The sequence below is a fragment of the Tiliqua scincoides genome, chromosome 1 (genome assembly GCF_035046505.1).
Source record: "Tiliqua scincoides isolate rTilSci1 chromosome 1, rTilSci1.hap2, whole genome shotgun sequence".
Classification (NCBI taxonomy): domain Eukaryota; kingdom Metazoa; phylum Chordata; class Lepidosauria; order Squamata; family Scincidae; genus Tiliqua; species Tiliqua scincoides.
In genome coordinates this window covers 222,563,486-222,580,169 of record NC_089821.1, presented here as the reverse complement: position 1 = coordinate 222,580,169, position 16,684 = coordinate 222,563,486, and the positions used below count along the sequence as shown (strand labels likewise).

Here is a 16,684-nt window from a genome sequence, read left to right as displayed (position 1 = left end):
GCACCGGTCTGAGTTGTCCCAGTAGGGTGGCGAAGGCTTATTCTGGGGCAAAGAACAAATGTTCCCTTACCTCTAGGAAGCTTTCACTGCTTGAAACTCCCCCACAGGATGCAGCATGCGTTGGCTGTATCAGTGCATGGGGAGTTAGGTAGGATTGGGCTGAAAACTGAACATTTTTGAAGGTGTGAGTACCACTGTCATATCAGGATTCTTTTTGCCACTGTAATTTGATCACTGCACATGAAGGAGAGAAAAAAAAAGGCTTGCATGAGCAGCAGTCTGGAAATAAATCTGGAGATAAAAAGCATTGAAAGAATGGCAGATCAGTAGCACATTAATGCTTCTGTGCAACAAAGCCGAGGTAATTTCACCCCCCAAAGCTGGGAAGATTTGGACGGGGAGAGTTTTGTAAGCATCTCTTAGTATGCATATGTGAACGACGGATGAATTACTGCAAAACATTTCTTATTGCAACATAGCACAGTAACTCCTTCTTGCTCCCTTAGGATCTGAAACTGCAAAATTCTATCTCTTTCAGCAAAGATAAAAGCATGTTAGTCGGGTCTCCTCCAGTTAAGCCTATGTTGTTATAGTTGACATACATGCCATGCTGATGTAGTCTCCCCCCCCCCGGGGCATTCAGGCTATTCTTCCTGTTGAGCATGTCATTACAGCAGGGGGTGGGGAGAATTATCTTATTCCTGCCATCCCATTTGGATAGATTATTTTCTTTAAGACATAGTGGCTTTTCATTTGAAATCCAATAAGACAGTCTCTTAGGGAGGCTGAAAGGGTGGGGTTTAATTCACACCCAGTTTGTGGTGCTGAAGGAGTTTTTCTGCAGGTCAGATGGGGTAGTGGTCTTGGGTTGCCACAGGAATTTATGTTTATGTTCTATATTAAGTGCAAATAGCAGATGCAAATAATTGCACACACACACACACACACACACACACACACACCCCTGCTTGTCTGCCTAGGGTCACAATCCACCATGGAGTTTGGCGTGGTTAAATGCGTTCAAATGAAAGCCTTCAGTGAATTGATGCACTGAGCTGCCTTAACATGCAGTCCTCCCCCATAATCAGATTGATGTGCCATAAAGTTCTTTTCAGGACACTGATCTGAACACAGATGAAATCTGTGGCTCATCACTCAGATGTGGTTAGCAGAGAGGCAGAGTGATGGTGGCCAGGTGCACAGGGGGACAAGGGATCTGATGGAATTTCAAGTGGTGCAGCTTTTCTGGTGCCGGCAGAATAGGCTGCCTGTGACAAAATTTCTCCCTCTCCCCAGCTCTATTACAGGAGTCCTATCTGCCTTGGGACTTTCAAAGGAGTGGTGAGTGGGATTTCCCATCTGCTAGATGAGTTAATAACACAACATCAGTCATCTGTGGGGCTCACTTGCTTGAGACCGCTAGAATGTGACATTAAGTTATTATTGCTTTCTTGAGTGTTGTGAGCCTTGTTTGCTCCCATTCATTTGCTTGTGATGATTAATATAAAAAAGATGTAATGCATGAGCAGATATGGCTTCATGTCAGGGAATTGGGGGGGATCATTGCAATCTATGGAACTCCAGGCTCTATGATTAAATGATCTATTATTTACTGTGAGATGTTCAACCCCTGCAGAAACTGGCTCTTCCTACATTCATTTCATAATGTACTATTTTTCAGAGTAGTTGTCATTTCAGCAGCTTCAGGACTACCATCATGATCAGAACAGGAAGCCTTGAGGAGGACAGCTCTGCAAACACTTGAAGGTTTCAAACAGGTTGGCATCAAATGTTCCTTGTTGGGCTTATGCAAGTACTAGAGGTGGACAAATCAGGTATGCATCATGCTCTTCCCCTTGCAATTTAAGTGATTGGTTACCTGGGCCACCTCTTAATATGTCCCTTTTTGCCTTATTTCACCATTAGTTAAATATTTGTATTTCTTATACAAATACCCTGGTGTTTAGCTGTGATGCATCCAACTGACTGTGCAAATTATAGAGCAAGGCAAGCAACAGTGCCCCAAAATGGCAGTTAAGCAGGCATGAGGTTTAGAAATATAGCCCTCAGTCTCGCCAATATATTTTGCAAAAGGTTTCGCCGCACAGAATTATGATCATCATATGCAACAGTTATGGGGCTGTTTATTTGAAAGAAACATTTTAAAACAACATCTCACTTAATGGAAATGAAGCCATTTTCAGGGAGAAATGGTTAAGTTATTTAAGGAGGACCAGAGCCACACAGATGCTGCTGTAAAGGACTTTGGCATAAGACAACCCACAGAATAAGACAACCAGATCTGGCTGGAGAGGACCAACCCTTTTATTAAAAACATGTGCAGCTACATGGCCACTAAATAAAAATTGAAGAACGGTCAAAGGATTCCTATTAACAGAAAGTATTGCCCATTCTCAGGTTTTGATCTGAGGGCTGCTAAAGAACATGTGAACATAAGAAGAGCCCTGCTGGATCAGGCCAAGAGCCCATCTAGTCCAGCTTCCTGTCTCTCACAGTGGCCCACCAGATGCCTCAGAGAGCACACAAAACACAAGATACACACAAGATACACAAGAGCACACACAAGATACATGCCTCCAGTGGACACTCCCTTACATCTGGCAATTCGAGATAGGCTACCTCTAAAATCCAGAGCTTGCATACAGTCATCTTCTCATGCTTCATATCCACTTGGCTGCTGCCAGAAGATGTGTAGTACTGAGGGTTCAAAATGCCTCAGTGCTGCTGCTGTCACCAAAGATGGTTATGAAGCTGCTGCCCTGAGTCACGCAATTGTGTTAATAATAATAATAATAATAATAATAATAATAATAATAATAATAATAATAATAATAATAATAGGTCCATTTTGTTCAGTGTCATCTACACTGACTGGCAACAGCACTCTTGGATTTCCGAAAGGGGCTTTTCCCAGCCCTATCTAGAGAGGCCAAGGATTCACCTAGATGCCTTCTGCATGCAAAGCATGCATGCTGTACCATTGTGCTCTGGACCATCCAGGAGTCCTTGAGTCTAGAGACTGGTGAGGTTGAGAATTTGTTGACCTCCCCTCCCCACACCCCAACAAATGAACTGCTTTGCATGGAGCACCCAAGGTAGGAGATGGAGTCAGAATTCCTATTTTGCTCTTTCTTCTCCAGGCCAAGAGGAGCAACTAAAGGTGCCTTGCCTATGGGCCTCCCAACCCCTGAAGCTAGCACTGCGTCGGGCATCCGGTAACTCCTCCTTTCCTGAAAGTGTAAGCTTGTAAGTGTATGCCAAAGTGCATGCTGGTGACCTGTTCCTTCTTCCTCTGCTTCTTCTAGCTTGAAAGGAGTATACTCCTGTTCTCAGGATTCCAAAACTGCAGGTCGGAGTATCAACACAGGTGATTAAAGAAGTAAGTTATGACCTGTTCCTGAGTCCTCCCACCAAGCATCACATTACACCAACCCCCCCTGCTGACAGGTTTCATTCCCTGAACCAGATTTGCTACGAGATTCTCCAATGGCTCAGTGACCACACGCCCCAGCTGCACCTCATCCTTTATGCCATAGCCCCAGCTTCCTGATCAAAGGCATTCTGCAAGCTCTTGAAACAGGTAATTGTTAGAAGGGGAAAGAGCATTGCTGAAAGTGAAGGTAGCAGAAATACTGTTGCACAGTTTTACAATAAAAGATAAGGTTATACCTTTGCTCTTGCGTCAGAGAGGGGAAGCAGGTAGTGTTGAAAAAGCGAAGGAAAACCGCAAGGGGGGGATAGAGTGGGGAAGTGCTTCATGCCAATTAAAAAAGAAATGTTACAAGTGGTGTGGGCAAGGGAGCAGCTATTTATGCGTTCATTATTCAGTAACAGGACTCCCAGGGTAGCATACAATTATGTCGCCATTTGTGTTTTCTATATGTTTATTTGTTTAATATTTTATACCGCACAATTTCCAAACTCGAGGCAGCTTACAAAACTGATAAAAGTCCTATAAAATACATAACGTTCATAGAGTTCTTTAGAATGATTCTCATAGACTATTCCAGTAACCCTGACAACAACACCGACCCTGTAATGTAGGCCAGCATTATGATACCACATTGCAGGACATATTGCTTGCCTAATGGCACCATGTGGGGGGGGGGGAGTCCATAACTAGATTAGATTAGAAAACCCTGCAGACGCAACCGGAGCACAGCTCCAGTTGTGTTCAGCTAAGTGGGCCAGATGCTTGCAGGGGACCAAAGGCTGGATAGAGGCTGACCATAGGCCACATCTGTCCCCTGGGCTGGGGTTTGGAAACCCCTGGTTTACACACTTACCCCCTGCACCAGAATTCATGCTTATTGCCAGACAGTGTTGTAGTGCTAAATAGTGGCAGAGCTCATCATGACATCTCCCATAGCCACACATAACATAAATAACAAAACAAAAAAAATAGCCACACTCTACAACAACAACAAATCAATTTTTATATGCCTTCGTTGAAGTGTTCTCTTCTGCTTCCACTTATTTCTGCTTTGAAACTTAATGCACTTCATTTGTAGATCTGGATGGTTTCATCCCATGTTCTTTGCTCAGCGTTTCTCAAACTGTGGGTCGGGACCCACTAGGTGGGTTGCAAGTCAATTTCAGGTGGGTCCCCATTCATTTCAATATTTTATTTTTAATATATTTGACTTGATGCTACCATGGTATGTGACTGCATCTGGGAGATATACACTTGAAACCCCTGCTGTCCTCTTTTTCTGGTACTCTTACTGACCCCTTACTTGTGGTCACTACCAATGCAGTAGCAGAATTTCTTTCCACAGTTATTAAGCTAAAACTGATCCTATTCCCCCCCCCCTAGTTTCCCCCCTTTCTATCCCCACCAGTCTGTTGTTGCGACTTTCCCTCTCGGCAACCCAGCCACTGTGCTGGCGACTGTTACTGCTATTTATTGTTTTAATGCCAATCAAGGTTTATGGTATGGACTGCATCTGGGGAAATGTTACAGACCTGTACTTTTAACAGGCTACTATGTATATGCTTTTAACAATGATAGTAAATGGGACTTACTCTTGGGTAAGTGCAGGCAGGATTGCAGCCTAGAATTGTAAAAAAATTGTCCTGCTTGATGAGGTCACTTCCAATCATGACATCACTTCCTGTGGGTCCTGACAGATTCTCATTCTAAAAAAAGTGGGTTCCAGTGCTAAACATCTGAGAACCACTGCTTTAGAGGATTGCAATACTTTTAAATCAAAGGTCTAAAATATGAAAAATAGGATTTAAACAATCCCAAATAAATATAAAAGGTAAATTACAGTGTGTAAGGAGGTGGGGGCACCAACGGCTCAGACCCCATGACCACCCAAACTCTGGAGAGGGCCCCCAAATCCAGGCACTGGTTTGCTTGGCCCCCTTTGTTCAGCAGCCCCTTGAAGCCAACAGGGGCTGCTTGTGGGCTGGGGGAGAGAGCTACTGTGACAAGTCATTCACTTAGAAATTCCACTAAGGCAACTGTGGAAAGGCCCTGCTCTAGAAAAGAAGGTTAATAAAAATGCTGCATGCAGCTCAAAACCAGATTCTGTCTTGCAGACAAATTTTCCTAAATAAGTAAATTAGCAATTAAAAGAATTACATCAAAACACAAGGGCATTGATATTACCCATTATCTTGGAAATTGATGACCTTCGCACCTTCAATAATCTGTAATTAGCCATGACAGTGAATAAACAAAGTCCACTAAATTCTGACAGGAGTTAAGTCATCCTTAATAAAAGAATACATTTAACCGAACTCCATGTTTATCTGCTGGATCCAGAACGGAGTGTAGCTTATAATGAGCTCAGCAGCTGCAGCAAAATAGGTGATGATGCTTTATATTCCCGGTGGCCGAGTGACAGCCAGCCCAGATCATCTCCCATTGTTGCAGAAAAAAATGCCCTCAAATCTGCCCTTTAGCAGTACAAAGGAGCTGGCCAGTCCCTCCTTCTGGAAATGGGATATTCTACTGTATATTGTTGGTGGAATGCATGGAATGTTTCCCAGGGATCATCACAGCACTAGCTATTCCAGTGAGTGCCATGCTCAATTGTCTGGCTTCTCCAACTGGGAAGGCCAAATCAAAGGGCTTAGTGTTGTCCTTGAACAAGTCAATCCTTATTTGTATTTGCATCTGCAATGTGCAGGGACATCAAAGCACTGTTCCAGTATGAATACATACAGATGGCCAAACTACCCTGCTTTCTCCAATTAGAGGTCCATCCAGAGCAATGCTGCAGGGAGTGGAGGTGATGCTCTTTTAATGTGGAATCACATTGATTTATTTTCCATATTTTTACACCGCCCTTCCTCTGAGGAGCTCAGGGAGGTATACGCAGCTCCTTCCCTCCTTTTGTCCTCACAACAGAACTGTGAGGTCAGTGAGGCTGAGAGATAGTGACTGGCCCAAGGTCACCCAAAAAGCCTCTTGGCTGAGTGGCAATTTGAACCTGGATCTCTTGAACCACTCGTGGTCCAACTCTTAAACCAGTGCTCCTCAAACTCCCTGGGAGAGTTTGAGAGCCATGAAGTTCTTGCATGGGCGGGAGGGGGGAGGCAGCAGGGGTGGGGGAAGTCAGCCTCCCCCCCTAAAGGGGGCCCCCCTAAAGGAAGGCTAAAGCAGAAGTGGAGCGCAATTGCTCCGCATCTACTTTCACTGCTGCAGGGAGTCCTGCTGCAGGTCGTGCTTGGCTTCCCACACCCCCAGGAGGCTGCAGGGGCTTGGGTACATCCTCCTTGGGTATGTCCTGCCTCCTCCCTGCCTCCAGGCTGCCCCCACCCCTTAAGGGGGCAGGGGCCAGGGCCCGCAGGCTGGGGCGTCGCAATGCCCCAGTTTGAAAAGCCCTGTCTTAAACCACTACACCATCCTGGCTTTCTGCTTAGATGCAAATGAATTTGTTCCAACTCAAAATACAAGACATGGCCAAAGAGGCCATTGAAGAAGAAGAAGAAGAATGTGGATAGAGACACCTGCACCTGATGCCTGGTTACATCCTCTTTCTTCCTTGACAGAACGATTCAGGATGATTTGACTGTTTCTATGGGCTGATATTAGTAACCAAACAACAAATAATGATGTTTTTCTGCTGTGAGGGAAGAGACGTTAAAGTCACGGGATGGAGGCCTGTCCCGCCCCCCGCCCCGCCCCCCCCAATTTATTAAGGCACCTTAATGAGGTTTCTTTGTTTGGACTGTTGCAGGTGGTGGCATTTGTTTAGTTTTTGTCTACAATGGTCTCTGAAGAGTAATGGCTGTGAGGGATAATCTCTCTCATCCTGGGAGTCTGCATTTTTAAGTACTGTTTCATGTAGTCAAAACTTCTACCCTGAATTTTCGCAGAGGCAGTCAATTTCTGTGAGGAGAGTAGAAAAGAGGAGAGTTCTTGTAGAAGTTGTGTGAGCTTCTACATGCACAAGGTAAAAATGAAACCAACTCCACTTACAGTTCAATCTTATACATGTTTATACACTATATTCAATAGGGCTTACTCTCAGGTAATTGAGCATAGGATTTCAGCCTTAGGCAATAACACATTTGGGGCACAATCCTAACTATGCCTTGGGCTGGCACAAATTCCTTGTGCCAGCCTAGGAGGGTCACAAACATGCTGTAAAGCACGTTTGCGCCTCCTCGGGAGCAAGCCACGCCAGGAGGTGCACAGGTACACGGAGGCTGCATCCAGCCACCGTGGTGGCTTGCGGAGTGAGCCTTGCGTCGGCCGAGCTTGGCCAACACCAGGCTCTGGGGTGGGTGGGGAGGAGGTGGGAGACAGGTGTTCCAGGGTGGGGAGGGTAGGTGGAGGGCGGTCCCTGGGGCGGGCAGGTTGGCAAGGAGTGGGAGGTGGGACTGGGATCAGGTTGTTATGCCAGATCCTAGCCCCCATACCCGAGCAGAGCAGCTTCAAGCTGCTCCGCTCTCTTCGAACTTGTGCCACCTCCTTGTGCAAGTCCAAGGAGACTCATAGGGGCTGCAGTGGCTTACCCAGGGGTAAGGGGAAAAGTTTCCCCTTACCTCCAACTGAGCCACTTTGCAGCCCTATCTTGCACTGGATACAGCATAAGCCTCCTTGCTTGCCTGTTCCAGCACAAGATAGAATTGCGCTGTAAGCTGGTAACAAATCAAAACCTGCCGTTAGTCGTCTTTTGATCTGAACTGTGGCCTCAGCCTGTGTCCCCACCCTGATGCAACTTGCTTCTAATAATACTTCCTGACAATTGCCCATCTTGAGCCTGGCATCTGTTACAGTAAAGGATGCTCTCAGAGGTTCACATTATGTGCCAAAGTCAGCAAATTTCCTTCACGCAAACATCCATGGGCTTGCACTTGCATCCATTTAAGTGGAAGTAGCTGCATGTAAATAGGGGGGATATTACTACTTGGTTGTGCATGTCTACCATGATCACAGCATTTCTTTTTGGAGCTGCAAAGATTGTGGAAATTACACCAACCCCATGATTCTTGTGAACTGTTGGTTTGCATGCTGCCCACTCTATAAATGAAGGCAGGTATAAACTTGACAATCCAGTGCAGCAAGTTCATCAGTGCTGCCAAATCTGTAAACTGGCCCTTAGCGTGTAGAGGAAAGGTTCTAGAACCCATAGTAAAATGAAGATGTTTAAAAGGCCTAACTAGTGTCAATGCGGTTCTAAGGAAAAGAATTGAACAGACTAACAAGGACTCTTGGGTATTTTATGAGGGCTGTGAAAATAATTGATTTAAAGCATTGCCACAGTCAACAACTAAAACTGTGTGATCATTTTGCAGACCCAAATTTCCTGCTGAGTTACAATTTACATCAACAAACTAATTAGATTTTTTTCTGCCGATGTTAACAAGTTTATCTATTAATTTATGTGAGCGTTTAAAAACTGCTAAATGGAAAAAAGCGCACTGCGTAAACATTGATTTGACTCTCAAAAGGTGTAATGCCTGCCGCTCACTCAGATTTATGGTGAAAACAGAGAAAACATGTTGTGCTGTCCTTTGGGGTTTAAAGTGGAGATAATCTGTGACACAGTTCCTGAGAACATTCAATGGTAGTAGACTGGCTTTGGTTATACAACTTGCTGTTATATCGGAAGAACAGCCCCATTGCTTAGTTCACCCACAATCACCACCATGGTATGGCTATACTATGCACTTTAGCATTGAGGGAAACCTTTAGTTACTTTGATCAAAAGGTATTATGCACTCATCTCTCCTTTTCCTCTGCATAAGGACCATCTCACCCCTGATGCAATATGAGGCATCTTTGGCTTCAACGTACAGTATTTGAGATCATATTTAGCCCAGAGGTCTGCACCCCTCCCTCCTTCCCCCCCTTTCACACACACACACACACACACACACACACACACACACACACACACACAGCAGCAGCAGCAGCAGCAGCAGCAGCATAGTTAGAGGGGTGCAAAATACTAAGGCTGCAATCCTATCCACACTTACCTGGAAGTAAGCCCCATTGACTACAATAGATTTACTTCTGAGTAGATATGGATAGGATTGGGCTCTAAGTCTCTTCCATGGCAGCCCCTCTTGGCTGAAAAGTGTTTTTCCAAGCATCCAACAGAGAATGACACACCATCTGTAGGGTTACATGGGGAAGCCAGAAAGAGAGAACCGTCCCTGATAAATAAACTCATACCGCAATCCTATTGATTGCTAGTACTGGCATAGCAGTTGCTGCACCAGCACTAGCTATCATAAAAGCTCCATAAAGTACTTTTCTATGACTCACATGTAAGCAACACTGGTGGGAAGGCCTGCATCAACCCATTGATGCTACATTCCAACCCCTGGGCGCTGGTGGATGTAAATGAAGTGCTGAGCGGTTCAGGGGCTGGGAGAGGCTGCTGGAAGGTGTTCTGAAGGTGGCGAGGGGTGTAACAGGGCAGAACAGGAGGTGGATCTTGCCCATAGGAGGGCAGGATTGGTGTTGCAGGCCTCCCCCCATCCTATCCTCCCTCCCAGGCCTGGCAGCATGGCTTTGTTCAGACTTGCGCCAGCGAATTACCTGCTGCAGATCTGAATAGCCCCATTGGGCAGGCTGGAGTATTACTTGGGATAAGGGGAAAATATTCCCTTACCCCCCAAGGAGACCTTCAGCCTGCTCCTAAGCTGCACTGGATATAGCAGAGGCCATGCGGCCCCACTGTGCCAGCGCAGGTCAGGATTGGGCAACCTATAGATTAAAAAAAGATGCATTTCAATTAGCAGAGCACTTTTGAAGGTTAGAATACAGTGCACATAACTTTCAGATTTCACCCACGTTGAGATTTCAATTTAACTATCAATTTTGAGAAACAGGATCATTTTCCTTGAAACGTATCACCTCTCAAAACGTATCACCTCTAACAGCTTTGCATTTGTGCGACTTCTTGCAGATGTGGAACGCTGTATGAAACGCAGCCCTTTGGAACACACTGTTCTCCTTCCTCTGTTTTGGAAATAAGAGAAACTCTGGGAGAAAACTTGAAGCCATTTGATGCTGGGTTCACCTGTTGTTAAGCCCAAAGAAACAGTCCCTGAGACCAGAATTTGCAAGCAACCACTAGTGATTTATTTGAATTCTTTGGATGAGCATAAGATTTCCAAACACACTCCAACGAAAGGTTAATGAATGCAGCACATAAAGGAAGAATCTGATGCCATCCAAACTGTATTCTAATGACTATTGCAAAGAAGAATAAATCACAGCAAACATTATTTCCGTGTGTGAAATATAATTAAAATGATTAGTTAATGTGTAAACAAGCAAGTGACAGCTTGACAATGTTACGACCCCACAATGGATGGTAGAATATGTGCCTTTAGTATCATTAGGATACATATGCACTATGCCCAAGCTTACATCACACTCCAGCATGACCAGGAAGTGGAACCAGTTACGTAGTTATGTAGTTAGTAATAACCAGTTATTGGGTTATGCACATGAAGGGATGGAGTTAAGAGGCGGGAGCCACCTTCTTTTCATCGGCTCTCTGTGAGTTCAATGGGGCAAAACAGATTGGCTGAACTACTGGACATGGTTGATAGGGGGCAAAATCTGAGCCTCAACCAGCATAGGTGAGAGTTGGAGCAGCTCAGCATCCCCAAGTGAGTACAGCATGGCCCAGTCCTGCGATCCCTTAGTCACTCTCATGCTTTGGTCATGCCCTGATCGTACTCCAACTTCTTCTAACCTTGGCCTACCCATCCTAAACAGGTTTTCCTTCCCCAATAAGACATTTTATTCACCTCCCTCCACCTTAGCTTGGCCTTCCTTTCCTGACCTGGGGACTGGCTGGATGGCAGGACCTCAGCACACAGGCAGCCGCAGTTCTTTCCACTCTCATCTTCCCTCTCTGCAATTCTCCCAGATTGCTACCTGGGAGCTATTTGCCACAGGTGGAAAAAGAGAATGTGGCCAGGATACTTTTTCCTCCCTCTCCTCTCCAATGGCCAATAGGGACCCCAGGAATAACTCTGATGACTGCCACAAAACTTGGCAGCTGACATAACATGCATCTTTAAATGGTAGAATCACCAGTTTCTTAAGTCTATGTGCAAGTTGCACACAAGTTTTAAGATAATCTTGAGTCACCTCATGACTCTGGTTGCTAAAAGTGTATTTTTTGACTGCCTTGAATCCTGCAGCAGCCATGGGATAGAGAGATGGGGCCCACGGGAAGGCACAGGCTTCTGGCATGCATGCAGCTAAGCCAACCCTGGGATGCTGGTACCGCAAGTGACTTCTTTATTCTTCCATACAAATGAATTGCTGTCCTTCACATTTAGGGACAAATTTTCTCTGAACTTTCGGTCAGGTTGCAGCAGGTTCAGATCTTGCCAGCTCTAGAGGAAGTGCCCTCAACTGACAGGGCCCCAGTTGGGGAGTGCCATACAACTAGTGCCTTCCTTCTGCTCCCAGACCACCCATCATAATAATGATCAAGTGAAAGTAATAGACATCAGCCATAAAAATGTAGGTAAAAAAAAAAATGTGTAATCCAGGTGAGAATTACAACAACAAAGAGAGATGCTGACAACTTTTATAGCAACTATGAACATGAGATCAGAAAAATTCCCATTCTGGATCAGACTGACCATCATCTAAACAGGCACTCAGTTCCACCAGGTCATCAACCAGTGACAGTAATATTCAGGTCAGACATAATATCTGTTAGCCATTGTTCACTACTCTCCAGACAAGGTAGTTCAAAAAGGGCTGGTTCATATAGGAGGCAGCAACTGAGAGGCCAAGTGATGGGATGCTTACAGCTGTTAAAACCACATCTGCTGCTACCACCATCTATGGAGAGTGTCCTCACAGTGCTCTCACTACTTGTCCTCCTGATTCCCATCTTGCCTGCGTGCCTGGCTGCCTGTGGCCACAAAAACCACAGATGTGGTTGACTTCCTTGTTGCTCTCTGTTGCTTTGAGTCCAAAAAGGTAAAGAGGTGTGAGATGGAGCACCTGGGCTGAAGGTATGGCAGATTTTGAGTGAGAGAACAGGTAGAAATATGAACTGCCAGAAGCTGACAACATTTAAAACACCTGCCAGAGGGTGAAAAGGAGTCTGAATGAAATTAGGCTATTGTAGTGGCAACTTCACAAGTATGCCTCAGCAGGAATATTCCATGTTTGGCAAAGCACCACATGACTTCCAAGATGATGAAAAACACGAGAATCCAAGAGAACTGAAAGCAGGTTTAAAAGGACAAGAAAAATCATATGCATGTTGGAAAGATTTGCAATCTATGGGGCAGGAAAAAAGGGTAGTCAGGCTACAAGTTCACTATGGAAACTACTCTTTTGTCCAGTATAAGCAACGGTTTATCATTCTGGAAGCTCCATAACTCATGTATCACTAGAGTATCATCTGTGCACCTTGTCAGGTATATAAGGAGAGTCACGGTGTCCAGATGCAAGGGAGGGCACCAGGATGCATGTCTCTTGTTGTCTTGTGTGCTCCCTGAGGCATCTGGTGGGCCACTGTGAGATACAGGAAGCTGGACTAGATGGGCCTTTGGCCTGATCCAGTGGGGCTAGGATAGGTTAGGGGGTAGGGGCTTAGGGGGTAGGGGCTTGATATGGGGCAGTCTGTTTGTGACAAGCAGAAAAGTTCTGAGGGTCATGGTCCACGAGTTGAACAAGTACTGCTGAGTAGTACCCCGGTTTGATACAAAAATGGTTTAAACGAACCCCTTGCAGTTGTCATTCCTCTTTCACGCCTACCATTGCTAAATTCTTTTTTTCTTCAATGAGAAATTTGAAGGAGTTAGGGGGATGTACTCTTCAGATAATGGGGCTTCTTTACCAGGCAAAACGCCTTTGGCCTTCCAAATTGTGGCTGCTGGCGCCTTCACCCTTTCCACCACTAGAGGGCTCTCGTGGACACCAGTCCAAAGCCAGTTTCCTGGCTTGGAGTTCATTAAGAGTGTTGGGAGGCAGCATGGAAGCTTTATTGCATTCCGGAGCAGTTATCCAGCTAGTGATGGCAGGGGCGACAGCTCGATGGCATTTAGCGGTGCCCTGCGACACCTAAATTATCATAAGGTCAGCACATTGGTTGAACCTGCGCAGCACTTAAGCACATTTTGTCTCATTTGTAACCATTCAGACCCAGCCATTTAAAAATAAAATAAAACAAATAAAAAATAAAAAACCTAAAAACAGCAAAACAGTCAAGTGAAGGCAAAATGATAATGCATGAACTGGCTGGTTATTTTTAAAGCTCTTAAAGAAGCTTGGTGTAATCAGATGCTTAGAGTGTATCAGGATCTGACAGGAGATTACTCCAAGGAACCTGCTTGAAAAAGTCAATAGAAGCCTGTTGACAACAGGTAACAACGAGGGACGAGACAAGCATGAGATCTGCAAAGACCCAGTTGCCTGCCTGCCTGCCCTGGAGGCTTCTCTAAACTGCTCTGAGCGAGGCTAGGCAGCTGGATGCTGGTGATCAAAACCCCACCAGGGGGCTGATCTGTGTTCCTGCTGGCCCCGGGGGAATTGTGCAACCTAGTGGCAGTTCAACCCAGGGGGGATTTCAAGGGGAGAAAGACAAGATCAAACTCCATCATAGAGGTTTCAAGGATCCACACTCACTGCGGCTCTGCCTGGATGTCTGTACAGACAGGGATCCACAGAGAGGGATCCAGGAAGATCACGGTCTTCAGAGGTCCAACAGTCCAGTCTCATCATTGCTACTGCAGGGCAAGGAATGCAGGGGAGGAGGGGGAGGAGGGGGGGAGGGAGATCACTTTCCACTTAATCAGGAGACAACAGCTGTCAGTGCAAGGGGAGGGGCTGGAAAGCCAGATTCCGTGTCTTCCCAAAGCTGAGCACAAACTCAGCCTTCCCAGGGACAGGAAGCTTTTCACAGAGAGCCCATAATTCATGCAACATCAAAGCACTGATTACCACAGCTTCCTGGCTGTCTCTTTCTGCTTATTTATGGCACATTACACATCTCTAATGCGCGTTTCACGCAGCATTTCAGCTGCCACACCATTCACCATTTGGGTGGCAACCCAAGAAGGTGGGGGGGGGAGAAAGAAAGAAGTCAGGGCAACACAGCAGAAAGTGACTGAATAGCACAATGAGCTGGGAAGAGAAGCCAACATAGGTCCATTTGGGGCAGGAGTACTTTCTAGTCCACCCTATGTCCTCTCTCCAACCACATCAGTTTCTCCAGTGGGAGGAGGACAGAAGACACAATATGCCTCTGATCTCTATCTAAACTTTTCAACTTATGCAGTTTGACAGAATTGGTTGAATTGCAATGTTTGTTTTTAGTCCTCACTGCAGTCTTTTGGGAGAGCACTCCCCATTGTGTACCCAAATACATCTGGCTGGTCTTTGAAACCATCTTTCAACCCAGACCTGAATTCTTGTGTGGCCCATTGCCTGGCTTGACCCTCATTGCAGCTGCAGCATCAGCAGGGTTGGAATGGTGAATAGTGGCAGGAGGTGTGACATTTTGACCCCAATATCCATCTGGATGCTTTGGATGTCCCTGGTCAGTATCACCCAGGAGAGCAGAGTGGTTTGGAAGACCTGGCTTCAAATTTTAGCTCTGTAGTGGATTCGAGAGGATGGATTTGGCAGACAGTCAAAATCTTTCAGATTCAGGTCCTCAGAGTGGGAATAAAAATGTTTTGCTTCACTGAACAGTTGCTAAGATGAACACATTAAATGCCACCATGTTCCAAGTGCTGGACCAAAGATCCTTCAGTAGGGTCATTGGCACTCAGGCTCTGGAATCCTGCCTCTCCTTCATTAAGACACTCAACTGGGCTGTCTCCATTGTCATGCTTACCCTGTTTCCCCCAAAATAAGACCTACCCTGAAAATAAGACCTAGTGTGTTTTTTGAGAATTGCTGAAATATAAGACCTACCCATAGTTGAACTGTTACCCTGCACATACCTGATCTTGTCTGATCTCGGAAGCTAAGCAGGGTCAGGCCTGGTTAGTACTTGGATGGGAGACTACTTGGGAATACTGGGTGCTGTAGGCTTATACCATAGTCTTTTCGAGACTGAAGGTTGCCAACCAATACCAAGACCTATCCTGAAAATAAGACCTAGTTATGATCAGGGCCAGGGCGAGGGTGGGCAGAAGGGGTCCTCAGGCGGGGGCGGGTGGACAACATGACTGGGAACGCTGCACTCCCATGCGCGCCACCTAGAAAGCACCTGCTGTGCTACTTGGGCAGAGGACACTGAGGAGGAGCTGAGGTGGGAAGCAGCAATTGAGGCAACCCTGCCTACCGGGCTCTGAGGCTCTCCACACTTTCCAGGAGTAAGTTCCATTAACTATAAAGGGACTGACTTCTGAAAAAAATAAGACCTATCCTGAAAATAAGACCTAGTGTGTTTTTTTGAGCCAAAAAAAATATAAGACAGTGTCTTATTTTCGGGGAAACACGATAGGCATTGGAACAATCTTCCCCAGGAAGCCAGCTTCATTCTCCACTTTTAGTGATCAAAAATCACATTTTTAGTGATCAAAAATCACGTTTTTTGCTGGGTTTTTGACCTGGCTTAATAATTCTCATACTCAGTAAAGGTGCTGCTGTGTTTTTGCACTGTTGTTCTTGCCTTTGTTTTCTGCTGTTTCCTTTCTTTTTAAGGATCAAATGTGTATGTTTCTTCATGGATAGCTATCCCATCATTTTTGCTGTGCACTACCTGTGTGCCTTCTGGTAGAAAGATGGCAGTCAAAGGGTGAAATGAATAAGGATGCACAGCCCCATGCATTTATTTGTCCTCTGTGCCTGGAGCCCTTCTTCTGCATCCCACATGGCCATGCGTCAGTTCACACTTGCCATTTCACAACGTGGAATGCCTTGGGTCAGGGCCTCTAAGAGGAGTCCTATCAGGGGATACAAAGTTTCTTTTGGGCCCCTTCCCAAAGAGGGAGGGGTTGAAACAGACAGGGGGCAATGGGGTGGGCAGCCTTCTGTAGCAGCCGCAGCCTCACAGCTCCCATCCACTTCTTCATGGCAAGCAGATCCACAAGCCAAAGAGCAGGCCACCTTTCCTGCATTAAGAAGCATATGCATTCCTGGGCCTGGTGCGTGTGGCTTCTGGCAGTACTTGCCGCCATATGCCATGTGCATCCCATGTGGGCAATGAGTGCGGGTGAGACTGGAAAATGTAAGATCCCAGGAAATTTCTGGGCC

The 16,684-nt window shown here is 45.8% G+C and overlaps 1 pseudogene; it reads left to right on the top strand.

Annotated features, from left to right (window-relative positions):
- Positions 1-15,395: 15,395 nt before the first annotated feature.
- On the top strand, positions 15,396-15,517 carry LOC136637759 (5S ribosomal RNA; annotated as a pseudogene).
- Positions 15,518-16,684: the final 1,167 nt, after the last annotated feature.